Genomic DNA, 15000 nt, shown 5'->3' with positions numbered 1-15000 from the left:
ATAGACCTACTGTACAGTTCTTTTCTGTTGTTTTTGGAGGGGTAGGGAGCGGTGCATACAGTAGCTCTAACACACAAACTGAGGTCTGTCTTCTCTTGTCACACCAAATCCTTACACTTTGTTTTCTGCTAAGCGTCTTCTTGGACGGGACAACGGTTGGAGGTTTTACTCCGAATGCGCCGCTCGCACTTCGCTAGGATTACTCTGACCCCTGCGCTGGGGACACAGCTCCCCGCCATTGATCAAGCCGTTAAATCAGCAGCCCTCAACGCAGCTGCGGCCCGGCGGTCGTCTCCGTCCGCCTCTGTTTGGCAGCCGGGTCCCCTGGGGGAGGCGCTGCCATATCTATTTCTGATACCGGTCAATAGCGGCCAGCCCTCGGCCCCCTTCTCCTAGATTGGCAATCGCTCACGCAGCCAAGCCGAAATACTGACAAGGCAGTTGTCCACGCACAGGTGTTTCCATTTAAATTAATGCCTCTTGACAGCCACAATCAACTCAGTTCACATCCAGCTCGTGGACCCGTAAATCAATACTACAGTAAATCCATTTCATTACGCCACCATTGCATATTGTAACGCTTCTGGGCTGGGGGGAAGCTCAGGAGGGACACAACTGAAAGGTAATTAGAAAGTCTGATTACATTTTAGAGATTGTATTTGCCACCAAAGGATTTTCACACAGCATATTTCCCCAATCCCTCTCCAACCACCCCCCCCCACCCCCCACACACACACACACACACACACTTATTTTATTGGTGTTGTCATTACCACAGCTACAGGCTGCTGAGGCAAATTATGCATTCAAATAGATTAGCCGTTTCCCTCTGTTTGCTTTACTGTAACTCACATAGCACAAACACTGTGCAGAAAATGAGCATAAATCTGTATGAGGAAAAATCGGTCTTAATCATTCACAACTTTCACAACACAATTCACAACAGCACAGTAAAAAACCAGTCTGTTTAAACACCTCAACTTAGCACACTTTTAAAACAGAGGCTGCCTGCTGTTCTTCCAGTCTGCCGTGTCTTCCAGTCCAATATGAGTGGATATTTTATGGGTATATTTTTAGGATTATAAACTAGTATTGCTTCATTGATTTAGACAGCAGGTGATTGTGGACCAGGAACATACAGAATGTGGACCAGATCTGGCCCACACTCAGAACGGATGTATTCCAGTGTGTGCTGCTCTGGGCAGTGGAGGGAAGATGGCTGACACGGCGATGGTAAACAGTGTGTTGTGTGTGAGGGGTGAGCTTGCTCCCCAGAGACCCTGATTGACCGGGAGGAAATCTCTCCTGCTCACTCGTTATTTCAGTCCAGCAGTCTCCCGCGCTGCACTTACTCTCCTTCTCCTTCTTTATCTCCTAGTACTCTATCTCTATCACTCTTTCTCTACGTCGTCTCTTCCTCTCTCTCTCTCTCTCTGTCTGTTATGGATCTCCTTCCTTCCCTGTATTTTGTCCTCATGGTTTTTTCTCCTTCTCTTTCTATCCACTTCTATCTATCTTTTGATACACCGACCCCCCTCTCTTTCTCACCGTTTCAAACCTAAACAGAATTCAATTATGAAATAACTCAAACAGCAAAAGTCAACTTGTTCTAATGCAAGAGCTGGAGGTCCAAGCTACAATCCACCATAACACAACATCCAACACGCACGCACACACACACACACACACACACACACACACACACACACACACACACACACACACACACACACACACACACACACACACTTTCTCTCTCTCTCTCACACACACACACACACACACACACACACACACACACACACACTTTCTCTCTCTCTCTCACACACACACACACACACACACACACACACACACATACACACACAACTGCTGGCTAGGCATTGTAATACGGTGCAGGTTTTTCGCACCTTTGCATCAACCGAGAAAGCCTAGGATATCCAAAAAGAACAGTAAGTGGATTTGTGGGCTGCATTAAGAATATTACATCAGTGCAGATCCCTAAGCTGACAGCTGGCCAAAAGGAAAATAAGGAGTACGCTCCCGCAGCCACAAACTCTCAGCCCAAGTCACTGCAGTCCTTCGAGCGTCTCATTTTTATGAGAATCTACAGCACCAGTGAGACCACCTCCATACGCTAAGATTATGGCTTTAACAAATGTTTTTATAATGAAGACTAAATATCGGTGAATGGTGTATTTTAAAGAACTTTGTTATCTTTAGAGTCACATTTGCATATTATTCAGTATATGACTCTTTTCATTTCATATCAAGTCAATGACAGTCAAGTTCTGCATTTTAGACGTGTGGAAGAATGAAATCCACATTTAAGAAGCAGTTATTCCTTATTTGGAGATGTAAAATAGCTGAAGGCAACTATTTTAGATAGGCAATAGATAAGATTCATTTTAGATTCATTATATTCATTTTAATGCTCTCAATGGGCTGTAGCCAGAAATCATTGGGAGGATCTGATGTCATTAATTAAATAAATACTCAGTTCATATACTCAGAATAGTTCAGAGAGGCAAAGGCACAGAGCAACCACCATATGTGACATATAAATACACACATTATCATATACATATTGTAATTTACCCTCAAGCCACATGGTCTGACACAGCCGCTTGTCCACTATGGTAAGGTTTTGCCTCACTGAGAGCAATGTTACATGTGTGCTAATATATATCCTGTGATAGGCTAATATCCTGTGACATGCATGAATCCATCTGCCTGCTTCTGTTTTCCACCTGCCTCCCTCTCCCCTTCATTCTCCTCTGCCCCCCCCCCCCCCCCCCCCCCCCGTCTCCACACACCCACACGCACACACAACCTCTATCCTTTTTTACATATAGAACCAATATGACAGCTGTCAGATCCAGAGTTACTCCAAATCAACACCTCATCATGGCCAGATCCATTACTGTGCATCTATAACTGGCTAGAGCCATGTCAGAGTAAGTCTGGATCTGCAGCAGATCATGGTCAGATCCATCCCAGAGTTGGGGCATGATCCACTGCAGAGCCAGCTGCCCTCAGGGCCATGAGAATATTTCTCCTCAAACGCCACACCCAATTCATGGGAGGGGAAAAAAAAACACTGTCAGCGATCCATTCATTGGTTTAAAGGAAAATACATAAACTCCCACTATTGAACCCCAGCTTTACAAATGTACCTGCATGGGATCAAACTGATTATGTGCCCCACCTCCTGGGGTCTCAACAAAGCCAATTACGAGAGTTTGTGCTGAGAACCCATTAAAGGAGAAGATCTGCCCTCTTCCAGTAAACTCTCACAGTCAAATTACTGCAAATCACTAAGGCCAGAAGAGGTCGGACAATCCAATCTGATGGTGCATCTAATGCTACAGTGGGCTTTATTATTGAGATCATCCTTACTACAGTAAATATGATATGAATAATAGGATTTCAAAGAGTCTCCAACAGAAAGTAAGTACTGTACTTAAACATGTTTTTGTATTGAATGTTCTGATAAAGTAAATGAGTTATTAAGACTCTGATATTAAGAATCTATTATGAGATATTAAGAGAAACTGTAAGACGAGGTAGCCTCTGACCATGCATTAAATGGTGTAATTTTAATCGTTATAAATATTTTTATTCAATGATGGTCCTCAGGTTGCTCCGTTAGAATAGTGGTCCTTGGCCTTGGGTCACAATCAGTTGAAAATGAAAACTTCCTATTGTAGGTGTATGTGAGTTTTGTAGGGTACAGTAGAGGTTTTAGGAAACCGTGTTTTCCTCTGTCTGTTAGAGGACAGACACCTTTATGTTACACAACTAAACGGCTTTAAACTAGGACCAACCTGTCAACAAAATATAGCAACACCTTTACAACAGGAAACAGACTGTGTCAATAAATAAGAGCCCCCCCCCCCCCCTTATGTTCTCAATATGCTGCACATGGAAAGAACCCTCCTCTCCCCAAAACACACACACACACACCCCAAACTGATCCAGATGAGGCCTGACCTCCATCACTAATCCCCTCAGATGCTGGCAGACATCACTGCTCCAACTGCTTTGCTATAATGGATCTAATGGAGCGAGACTGTGTCACTTTTGCTTCATTTAACATCGAGTCCACCATGCATCATGCATGCATGCAGACCTTAATATCCAGCATAAGGTTTACATTAGCCATAAACATAACTATACAAACATACATGCTTACTGGTCGAACATAAGAATCAGTTATGCTTATGTTTCTGTTATTATGTGACAGCTGGGGCTTTGCTTTTCAGAAATGTAAGACTTTTTGTCAAGGACTATAGCCCTTCCATACTGACATTGCTGCATGAATACTAGAGTATGTATCAGCTTTACCAAGAGCAGAGGGTCCATCCTATATGTCATATAATATACCATAACACTTAAATTAAAGGATGCTACAAAAGCTCTTAAAAGTAACTAACACCACAGCTATATCATCCACACAATAAAAAAGTCGTGTTATGCAGTTGCTGACATTTATGGCCCATAATGCATTACTTATGAGCAACTCTTCAATGGGAGGATGTTCAATTCCCCTGCAGGTTCTTCAAGCATTGCCAACAACCAGTACTATTACCAAAGTGCAAACACCAGTCATTACAATGAATTCTTTGTAAGTTTATTAGCACCACAGCCATAAAAAACATTTTTTCCACAAAAATAAATCACGCTGAAAGGCCTATATGATTCTAACTGTCTCACTAAATTGCATTATCCACACTCAATTCTCACTGTTATCTGCTAGACAACAAGTACCAAAACATGATTAGTTCATAGATTTCACAGGTAAAATTCATTTTATACAACCCCACCCCCATCTTGCCTGTTCATAATTCTGAGAAATTCTTGAATTGTGTGCATGTGTGCGTGTACACGTTTATGTTTATGTGTGTGGGTGTGTGTGTGTGTGTGTGTGTGTGCGTGCTTGTGTGTTTGCCTGGTATGTGTGTTTGTGCATGTGCATGCATGCGTACATATGTCTACTGTGTGAGTATGTGTCATACGTATGATTACTGTGAATGTATGTGTGTGCGTGTGTCTGTTTATGCACATGTGTGCACATGGAATGGGTTAACATGACCCCTGGAGGCAAACATACGGAAAAAAATTGGTCATCCTAGGCCCTACAGTTCTCAAGATATTCACAGAAAACTGTGTCTGCCCTACCCTCCTTTCGGGGGGTCCAGTACAGCGGGGGGAGGGGGGGGGGGCTACAGATCAAAACGAAAAACGATGGTTCCATGCGGGGTAGATAGACCCCTGTCATTCACACTGATTTGTTCCCCTTTTTTTAGCTTTGCTACAATCAGGTTCATTGAAACCTCAGAACCCAATGTCAGGCCCCCTCGTCATGTCCAATCGTTAACCACATTTATGAACTTCAAAACACTCCTGCTCCTGTCCACCCTCCCCGCGTTCCTCCCACAACCCTCACTCCCCTCTCGCGGTCTGCCATCACGGTGGCGGGTGGAGATACGGTTATGGTGCACGGGAGCAAATTTCATTAGTCCTCTGCATGAGAAAGTGTTGTCACAGGCAACGGATTTCATTAAGGCCGCACATGACAGATCGTTGTCTGTGGCAGTCTGTCATATGTGTGTGCTGATTCCATTACCTTTATGGCTTAGACACACGGACCCACTCTAAAGGCCACTTAGGATGCTTCAGCGCTCGAAGAACTAATGTTCAGCTTCTGGCACGCCTAATAAGCCCGCAGAGGAGCCCCGGCGTCATACGATGGCCCTCTCTGTCAGACGTTATTTCAAACGACTCAAGCAAAGCGATCTTTCCTCCCCAGTCCCGAGCTCGCCAACGAACAGTCCAATTTCCCAAGCATTCCTGATGAGCGATACACACTCGCCTGCTCACTTTAAAGACAATTCCCGCTCCGAGTGTGATAAAAGCTTCATTTAATCTCTGTAGAGTTACGTCTGCCTAAACTGAGGGCAGCTCCTATTTGACACGACATTGGGAATCATCATCGACACTCAGCACAGAAAGGAGACTGCCACACCTGAAAAGACACATTTGCTACTTTAGTCACTAAAAAAGACTATAGACAACATTTTTTGGGGTACAGCAGTAAAGCACTGTTTTGGCAGATATGCTGAGCAAATCCCATCACTGCATAACATCACTGCATCATTGCAATAACAGAAAGTGCCCTTTAAATGTTGTAAAAGCAAATCCACTGAGCCATTTCAAATGAAACTCACAGAAATTGAATGAATACAAAAACAATATTGTAATCCATTTTGAGTAAATCATAAAATATACCCTTTAAAAATCCTCCATGGTTCTCGGGCGCCTCATTCAGAAATGGTAAAAATGTAGCAACTAAAAAAAGAAACTTGTTTACAGGTACTTTATTTGAGTTCCAGAGTACCTTAACCCTATATCTGTCTGAGTACCCTAAAGTTAGGGTACAAAGAACAGCAAAAACAACCATTTTAATATCGCTCTGACTAGTATGAATGGCAATGCCCACACCGCATACTATAACGATATGACATGACATGAAGAGCAATATCGTATGGGATCACGTTCAGAGCTATTTTGAGAATGATAAAAAAGCTGACAGCTGATCAGAATCCATCGAATTTTTGACGCCACATTCCTCAACATGAGGAGAGACTTTCAACATTCATCAACTTTACTTATTGTTGGTCAGTGTAAACGTTCAAAATTGTTATAGTAACAGTGATCTAGCATTATTGTTTACTGGTGTGAATGACCTATTAGGCAGATGAACAGTCACTCATTAAGTCACAGTGCCCTTGCTTCACTATAATGACACAACACACTGCTAAACAGAGTGACATATTGAACACCAAATAGTGATAGCACATTAAATCTTTCTATACTAGCATAACAGTGAGGATTAGGGTTAGGGTATAGTTAGGATACCGTATGGTCCCCTGAACTTTATGATGCAACAAAATGTATAAACATTACAATACAAATGAGGATAATGTGTTATGAAATGCATAGGCCTAATGTTTTATGATGCAAAATGCCTAAACAGGCAAACTAAAAGACAGTACAGCTTTATTGCTTGCCATGTTGTATTTGATAGCCTCCTATGATTATCCTTGTGATTGAACCTCCACTGGAGCGGGGAGGCAGAGTGCAGCCATGCTTCAAGCCTGACCTTGTGAGCACTCGATTACCATCAAAGCCCCACACATAACACTGCCTCTGTTCAGGCCATGAAATACCACTGGGGGTGAGAAATAAGAGCAGTGCCTCGATGCGCCGCCATGTACATGTGTCAATAATCCTCATCTGAGATTAAAGATTAAGAGGTTAGCCCATATGAGATTAGGAGGTTAGAGATATTCTGGATTTGGTTGTTGTGTTGTAACCTTATTGCCTTCATTTGGTGTGTGGGGGAGGGGGAGTACGGAAGATTGAGAAGGGTGACCTCAGTGCCTGGCTTTATTCGGGGAATGTGAAACAGAGGCGATGTGAGAAGCTTGACTGTTTGCAGTATGTGGAACCAAACACATTAATCCCTTCACAGCCTTCAATGCCCTCAATGCAACGTTGATGGATTTCACGGATTCGCATTCCGTCATTTTGTGCTGTGCCACCCTGTCGTGAGACGTCTCAATCAGTGGCCTCCAATGACGCAGTAACCACGGTTACGATTCCCCTTCCACACCTTCTCTGTCAACACAAGGCTCGTTGTTAAAGGGCGACTTGACATTCCCGACTGTGCCTTTAACATCTAATTTACCATGTTTGCTTTTAAAACTGTGAACTTGGGATAATAACAATATTAATTATTTTATAGGGGGAGTGGCAGGGACGGATATAAAACCACTCACTCAGCTGGCGTGGTCATTAGGAGAATGACTGTCTCTCGTCTGTCACATTACCGACAAGTTTTTTTTACCTTCTTCCTCTTTCTGAGCTGGCAGAGACAGCCACAGCTCTTTGCCCTCACTATGTTTGCCCCTCATTGAGGAGTCAGCCTTACGGAGCAGAGCCGATTAGACACCAGATGAGACCACCCTCAACCCCCCCCCCCCCCCCCCCCATCGACTGCCAAAAAATGGAAATCTAGCCCCCTCTTTCCGTCCCCAAACCACACAGAAAGAAATGCCCCCTGTTTCACTGAGGTGAGACAAGGCATTGTGAATCTCTCCACACAAATCACTAAGCAAGTAAACACACACACACATACATACACACATACACACACACTCACACACACACACACACTCTCACACACACATACACACATAACAATGTCTTACATGACATGTATTTGACTTGGAAATAGGGTGTACAAAATAAATCCCCTGCTTACTGTCTTCAGGGTGTTCCAGTGCCACAAGGCTCCTGCTGCTGATGTAAACGGTGCACATTTGTCATGTTGAGAATATCTGCTCTCGCACAGTGCAAACACAGCTCTGTAAATACATCTCAGCTCAACAGCGAGCAACAAATAAATATGTAAACAGGAGGAGAGCAATGAGGGGCAAAAAAACAGTCAGGATGCACGCGCAGATACAGATGGGGGTCTAATGTACCATAATACTTTATTATGTCATAAGTTAACATAATTACCACGAAACCAAGAGACAATACCCTGAAACATGCAGACAATTCTGGCCATACTAGTAAACAATAGAAGTCATCCAACCTTCTCTAAGCAGGTGTTCGTGACCTGCATAAGAAGTGTAGTAGAGAGAAGGTAAACAGACACACACACACACACACACACACACACACACACGCACGCACACACACACACACAAACACACACGCACGCACGCACACACACACAGACACACACGCACACACAGACACACACACACACACACACAAACACACACGCACGCACGCACTCACGCACAGACACACACGCACACACAGACACACACACACACACACACAAACACACACGCACGCACGCACTCACGCACGCACGCACACACAGACACACACGCACACACGCACGCACACACACACACACGTACATCCTGCATGGGATCCCCACTACATGTGAGATCAGGGCTCAGTGTTTGCAAACTCTATCAATATCATATGGTATTCTGTTTCATTCAGTGTCTCTTCACTTGCAACGTTTAATTCCTGATCACAATGCATGGAGGCCTGGAGAGATTAAAGTGATTGTGCTGAGTTTCTCCCCTGCAAATGCCTAATTATCTTTTCAATGGGTACATCGCATTAACTGCGATTATGACATCAAAACCCGGGCCTTGCAATAAAACTCCCAAACATTTTACTCATTTCGCGCAGAAGCCGTCCGCACATTATCAAGTCTGGAGGAAGATTATTCTTATTTAACTTTTAAGATACCGAGATTTCTGTGGGATCGCAATGACTCATGAATGTTTGATGGCGTGGATTTAAGAGCTCAGCTGTGTTTGGTTAAACGGCTGCTTTAAAACTAAATGTGCAGTTGAGACTAACATGGCCTTGTAATGTAAGGCACGCTAATCTAACATCGCCATTAAAGCCGCGATGCTGCCTCCCACCAGCATCATCAAATGAAGCTGATGTAATAAATCTAAACAGAGAACAAACAACAACAACAAAACAACACTCCCAGCATTGCAGAGTAAATGAATTCAAGGCGTCCTCGCTCCAGGCAGACATGGTCCTTTCCACGCACACACACACACACACACACACACACACACACACACACACACATTTACGGTCCAGTGCTCATTGTCTTTGGACTGACCTCTCCTGCCAGGTGGGCATGCACTGGCAAAATGGGCACAGGGAAGGGGGTCACTGTAGGGGTCATCCTGCCTCGATAAGCCCCCACTGTGCCCACTGTTCACGCCTGTGCCCAGGCCAAAGGACCACTGGGCTACACCTCAAACATGTGCCAGAACACACACACACACACACACACTTGTACACACACACAGTCACACACAAAACTCAGAAGGATAGAAACTGCACACAACAAGAAGAAAATACTGCAAACAACACGTGCAGACCAGTATGTGTACTTACAGACAGAGACAAACACACAACCACTTGCACTTGTATGTGTATACACAGGCAAACACACACACACACACACACACACACAATCTACATAAGACAGAAGCACATACTGCAACCAGCATGACCTGCTGGTGTAAAGGTCTACACAGGTCTGCACGTCACTGAACACGCACCCACACACAAATCCACATTAACACATAGACACATTCACAAATCCACACTCAAACTGATACACACACACGCACACGCACACACACACACACACACACACACACACACACACACACACACACACACTTCACCCCTCTCCCACAGTCTCATTCATATGCATGCCTGCTCTTTTCACTGAGGTTCAATCTGGTTCACAGGTTGCGGAATCAGAGGCCTGCCTGTTTATCAGCAGGAGCATATGCTCCGCAGCCGGCCCCTCCACCCCACCCCATGGCTGGACAGACTCCCACAGAGGGCACAGGCCTCCGGCCCAGCTCTGGACCTCATCCGGCCCACAGCTGCCAGGCCTCAGCCAGATCTGCAACAGAGCCAGATGCTGTCTGGAGGTGGGCCGTGTGTGTGTGTGTGTGTGTGTGTGTGTGTGTGTGTGTGTGTGTGTGTGTGTGTGTGTGTTGGGGTCTGTGTTTGCATGTCTGTAAGTATATGTGCAGGTGTGTGTAGGTTTGAGTCTGTGTGTGTGTGTGTGTGTGTGTCTGCATTTGTACTGTATGTCTGTAAGTGTATGTGTGTGTTTGAGTCTGTGTGTGTGTGTGTGTGTGTGTGTGTGTGTGTGTGTGTGCATTTGTACTGTATGTCTGTAAGTGTAAGTGTATGTGTGTGTTTGAGTGTGTGTGTGTGTGTGTGTGTGTGTGTGTGTGTGTGTGTGTGTGTGTGTGTGTTGTATGTGTAAAGGATCTCTGTAAATGGAAGATGGTCAGCCTAATGAGGTTTTAAACACACTCCAGCGTTCTAAAGCGCTCTCCAGCGTTCTTCTCCTAATGCACTCGGCCCTGACGCTAAGGCTAAGTCCACTCCACACCGGAGAGGACCAGCATGGAAACACTTGTGTTTCTTTAGCCTTTTTTCTTTCTCCTCCTCGTCTGCTCCGAGAGAAGCGGTGGGTAGCAACGGCTCCACAGGGCTTCTGCTGAGTCTGAAAGGAATTACGGAAAAGTGAAATCTCTCTGTGTGGCTGGTCGCTCACTCTCTCGCTCGGTCGGGCGCAGCGCCATAGCGCATGGCAGAGACCAGATCTCGTGTAATCCACACACCGAATCTTTGGGGCCAGCTGTGAGGCAGCCACAGCTTGAGACGGCTCAATCCTCTTTCCCTACATTAGACCCACCAAAAGATGGCCTTCTTTTACTCTTATTAAAATGCATACACTCTGAGGGGATCAATACTTGGCTTTCCTTTTGTTATTTCGCACAGATCTCTTCAAAGTGGTGAAGTTCCATAAACATACAGTGCTAAGCCCTGCGTACTGTATTTGTTTATAAGATACTGTAGACAAGTCCATTCTGACCTCAATTGCTTACCGAAATCCCAGATCCCAGATCAATATCATATCCTATTCTAAAAGTAGCCAAGTAGGCCTATCCAGGCAACTACAATAATATTTGGAGAGAGAGAGAGAGAGAGAGATTGTATTGTTTTTGTCTATGTCCTCCATCCTTCTTTTACCCTCTATTACCTATATTACCTATGGATATTTTCTGTTCTAAGTTTAGATCTATGTATGTTACTCATAAATGTTTATACACTCTTATGTATGACTGCTTTGGCAATGCAAATGCCCTTTTTTCATGCCAATAAAGCACAATTGAATTGAATTAAATTGAATTGAGAGACAGAGGGAGGGGGTCAGCATGCACAGAACTTGCCCATGTAGTGAAATAGAAATTGAGAGATGTAACTAGAGAACTAGAGTGTACAGTATGATGGTCGTCATATATTTATATTTATAGAGAGAGAGAGAGATGGAGAGAGAGAGAGATGGAGAGAGAGAGAGATGGAGAGAGAGCGTTCTCTCACATATCAACTCCCACATCATCTTTTCCTAGTGCTGTAATGATGGTCGTGTAAGGACGACATCTCCTCCATGTCATATACCATCCACACATAATTGGTGCCCTGGACTCCAGCGTGTCATAACTATGTCTGAGCATGAACTTAATCACTACCAGTTAAAGTGTGGAAGTGACGTGTGATGAGAAAGATGAGGGAGAATTTTTTAAGTCACACCTTGTTAAAGTACATTTTTCATGTGACTGCACATGTGGGTGGATGAAGACTTTTGACTGTATGTTACAAACAGGGGATTATCTCACACTTTGATGGAAGAGACCTATGAGACATACAGTATGGTCATGAGTAGGTAGCGCTGGAGAAGAGATGCTGTTGCTCTGGTTCCTAAACCAAACGCCCTTTTAAATGACTGCATTTTTGCTTCCCTCCATTGCTGTATGCTGTATCCTCTATGCTGTATGTGCGAAATGTTCTGTAATATTGGAAAAGTGAAACATGAAAATTACCCAGACACCAGACAATAGCTTGGGCCTCTCTCGCTCTCTTTCATTCTTCACCGCAGGAAAATATATCAAAAGAATCTCAAAGCATTAGGAACTTCATGCTGTTTAAAGACCACCTTCCATTGTGGCTTCCCTACTGTTCTAAAGACCTCATTTTAATACTAAACCAATTATCTCTGTTAGTCTATAATGCATGTCATGATCTATAGCTATTTAAATTCCTTGGTCAGTGTTTTAATAGTGTTTGAATAACTCTCCCATGATGAATTTAGTGAGGTGCTTGGTCCAAACCAGAACAAAATGATATCCAATGGGATAAAAACCAAAAAACGCAATAACGGTTTGCTTTCAACAGTTAATTTTTGAAGGAAGTCAAACATTTCACCAACATTTCTCACACTCAGAGCCCAACTGAAAAGGAAATGAAACTATGATTGCTTTGCTGAACTTTAATTGTTAAAATTCTAAAAAAGTTGTCATTTAAGGTGAAAGGACCCCCCTCCCCCACCCCACCCCAGTAATTGTTAATAAAGATGATTTAAATGCAAGTGAATCTGTTCACTTCAAAGCATAAAAGAGAAATGACATCCTATCCATATGTAGAAGAAGCATTGTGACAGAAGAGTCTCCATACAACTGTGTTTCAGTCTCAGTTTTGCAATGAGTTCCAGCGACATGTTTTTGCCATTTTTTATTTACCCCCTCCTCTCTCTCTCTCACACACACACACACACACACACACACACACACACTTTTTTGTCCATTGCTCTCTACTTATGAAGTGCAAAATCCCAGCCAGACGAGTGGGATGTCCTCACCAAGCTTGTTAGATCCGTTCGCTTTGAGAAACAGTCTGTCAGAATGATCCCCCTGAAATTCCCCAGCTTTTGAAGTTAAATACCATTACACCTCTCCCCACAGACGGAAACATGACGATATTATTAATACACGGCTCTGCAAATACCGTCACTGTTCAGCCTGTCAGCACACGCTGAGCTGACAGTAGCCACTCCTCCTCCAGTGGGTGGGTGTGCTTGCCAGGATCCTGCTGCTTTAATTCTATAGCTCAGCCACAGCACCACACACACACAGACATACATACACACATACACACAGACACACAGACACACACACACACACACACACACATACACACACACGCACACACACACACACACACACACACACACACACACACACACACACACACACACACACCTGCACCAGAGAGAAAGCATCTCAGTTGCTTAGCTCTTTGGCATTATACTGACCACCAGGTCAGGTCAAGTAAAATATAACAGACGCTTAAACGCTAACCCTTGATTCTCTTTCTGGTCTTACAACACGAGAGAGAAAGAGAGCATGAATTCCTGCTCTTTAATGTTTACTTGTTTGTAGCTTGTATTTACACATTATTTACTATAATGCTGTAAAAGTAAACCAGAGATTAGTCTGGCATGTCAATCACACACACACACACACATACACATACACACACACACACACACACACACACACACACACACACACACACACACACACACACACACACACACATCATATGGTCATGATGTGTGCCTGCTACAATTTTGCTGGAGTTGTAAGGCCTGGAGGATAAACAGTGTTGGCATAAAGGTTGGCCAGTAAACAGCAGGCACCATCAGAGCGCGAGCAGCAGCGAGCAGGAAATCGCCGAGTCCAAGAGAATATTTCCGAGTCTGAGTGGACATCTCCAAGTCTGAGTGGACATCTCCGAGTCCAAGAAAACATCTCCGAGTCTGTGTCACTCACTCCTAGCACAGATTCTGTGCAAACAAGCCCCAGTTAACTTACTGTACTCTATACATCAACTCAACTATCTGATGCCAAACAAACAAAGCACTCTATTCAGCCCATACTCTATACAGCTGCAATCCTATCAGAGCTCAAACAAACAAGATGGAGAAAATAAGTAAACAAACAATCAGGCAGAGTAAACAAAAGATCCTATATTCAGCCCCTTTCTCTGCACATCAACCACTCTTATCATTCAACAAAAAACAAGATGGATAAAAGCTGTAAACAAACAAACAAACAAACAAACAAAGATCTTTTATCCAGGCCCATACTCCATACAGCCCTATACATCAGCAACTCTATCATACCCCAAATTAAACCGATCAACTCCATAAACAAACAAACAAAGGTAAAATAGATCCTGTATTAATATTGATTATGTTTCTACAACACTAAACCAAGCATAAATCCCCCTATCATTTTTTAGCATTACTGCTCGACAGTGCTGAATATGTTTATCATAAGAGAGTGTATTTGTTTCTTTGCATGTTTGTGTGTGTGTGTGTGTGTGTAAGCACATGTGTGTGCATGAGCTTTGTGCATGTGTTTGTGTGTGTGAGTGTATAGGTGTGTGTGAGTGCCTGTGTGTCTGTGTGCATGTTTATGTGCATGTTAGTGTGTGTGTGTGTGC

At 43.8% G+C, this 15000-nt stretch overlaps 1 protein-coding gene and 1 long non-coding RNA gene across 5 annotated transcripts in view; one reads left to right on the top strand and one right to left on the bottom strand.

Annotated features, from left to right (window-relative positions):
- neto1l (neuropilin (NRP) and tolloid (TLL)-like 1, like) overlaps positions 1–15000 on the bottom strand; it is a 74017-nt gene that overhangs the window by 36991 nt on the left and 22026 nt on the right. The gene's annotated exons all lie outside the window — the stretch shown is intronic.
- LOC121688660 overlaps positions 520–15000 on the top strand; it is a 21537-nt gene continuing 7056 nt past the window's right edge. The window contains exons 1-3 of the long non-coding RNA XR_006024647.1: positions 520–622; positions 1110–1233; positions 10380–10568. This is a non-coding gene — a long non-coding RNA (uncharacterized LOC121688660). The remainder of the gene's footprint in view (positions 623–1109; positions 1234–10379; positions 10569–15000) is intronic.

This window comes from Alosa sapidissima, chromosome 17, assembly GCF_018492685.1.
Source record: "Alosa sapidissima isolate fAloSap1 chromosome 17, fAloSap1.pri, whole genome shotgun sequence".
NCBI classification, from domain to species: Eukaryota; Metazoa; Chordata; class Actinopteri; order Clupeiformes; family Clupeidae; genus Alosa; species Alosa sapidissima.
This window is presented reverse-complemented; position numbering and strand designations above follow the sequence as displayed.